The sequence below is a fragment of the Grammomys surdaster genome, unplaced genomic scaffold, assembly GCF_004785775.1.
Source record: "Grammomys surdaster isolate TR1022 unplaced genomic scaffold, NIH_TR_1.0 126163, whole genome shotgun sequence".
NCBI lineage: Eukaryota > Metazoa > Chordata > Mammalia > Rodentia > Muridae > Grammomys > Grammomys surdaster.
Window position 1 is genome coordinate 102,558 of NW_021620970.1, and position 1,658 is coordinate 104,215.

Consider the following 1,658-nt stretch of genomic DNA (forward strand, 5'->3'; position numbering starts at 1 on the left):
AAGGTTTCAATTTCAAGTTTGTCATGAAGTTAGAGCGCCCTCCAGTGATCTATCTGGCTCCCTGAACGTCAAAAAATTCTTCCCAGCCATTCCTCAATTCACACAAATAAATCTGAGCTTTAGCCTTTCCAGTGTGACAGCTTTTCTTTTTAAAACTCAAAGTCAGGCAGCAAATATGTGCATATTGATTTCTCGTGAAATCTTGTTACATATCCATATTAATTTGGTGTCTTGCAGGGTATTTAGAGGGCAGATTCTGTAAAATAAAGCATGGCCCAGTGATTTTTTTAGTTTAGCAGAGATGAAGTCCAGGTATTGTGTAAACTGGTGTGGCTGCAGGCTCAAAGTTTATTTTCATAGTTATTAACAGAGAACGTGACAAAGATGAGTTTCTCACCATTCAGAGATACGAGAGTGATTTATATCTCAGAGGCTTTTTTAATGAAGTGGAATAACCTCTTGGTCTGTCAGAGCTATCTTTTGCAATCCTCACACTCTGATTTCTACAAGCCAAGCATGACTCTTCCGATACCGGTGATGCCATACGGCTCCATCAGCCACAGGTAGCACCCAAAGGGATACATGAAAAATTCATGAAACCAACCAAGTGTCAATTGGATATTAAATCAAGTTTGACTGTGAGACAACTCGGTATGATTTTTTATGATTTATTTCATTATTTGCTTGTTTATTTAATCCCTCTGAATAGCAAGTAGAATATTCCCTTCTCAGCATGACAGGATCACCTCCCAGACCATTGGTGTGTAAGGTTTTCTCTCAACTACATGTTCCTCTCCCTTCTCCCCTCTTTCTCCACTTTTCCCCCTCTTCCCTCTCCCTTTTTCATCTCTCCCTTCAATTCTTTTTTCTTCTTCTCCTGCCTCCTTCTTCTCTTCTGTTTTCTTCATTTCTTTGTCTCTCCTATGACCCACCCCACAAGTTTCATTGAGACTTAAAGCCTCAGAATTACAGGCATGCTAGAGGTGATCTAATACGATGCACTATTATGTACAGAAAAAATTCACAACATTTGAAATCTTCACTTTCATATTGCTTTCTTTTTCTTCCTCCTTTCTTTGTACCAAGGCAGTAGCATATATTCATTTCTGTGAAATGTAAGCATTCTACAGTTGGCCTCTGTGTGATACCTGCTCATTGTTTTATGTGCAGTAATAGTAATGGGGTTGACAAAAGCTATGTGTAAAGGATCTTGGAAAACTGCAAAAAAGGAGGCATTTATTGGCTTATTGTATTCCACAAAAAAAAGGAATCTGATATTTTAAGAACTTGCTTTATGAAAAAAAAGGCTTACTTTTGCTCTTTGAATAAACCTAAACAAGAAAACTGACTTTGATACTGATTTTTCATAACAAAGATATTAAAGTGTTGTGTGAGGTTCTGGAGAGATGGCTTAAGATTCTATAGTGCTCTTGCAGAGGACCCAGGTTCTATTCCCAACATCCTCATCAGGCCCCTCACAGTGGCCTGTAATTTCAGTTTCAAAAGATCTGATGTCTCATTCTGGCCTCCATGGACACCTGCACACAATGGTGCATGTAAATTTATGTGTGCATATATACATATAAAATGAATAATCTTTAGAGCATTGCTAGGTATCCCATTTCATGTTCCAAGTTTCATATCCTAGACCTCTCTAG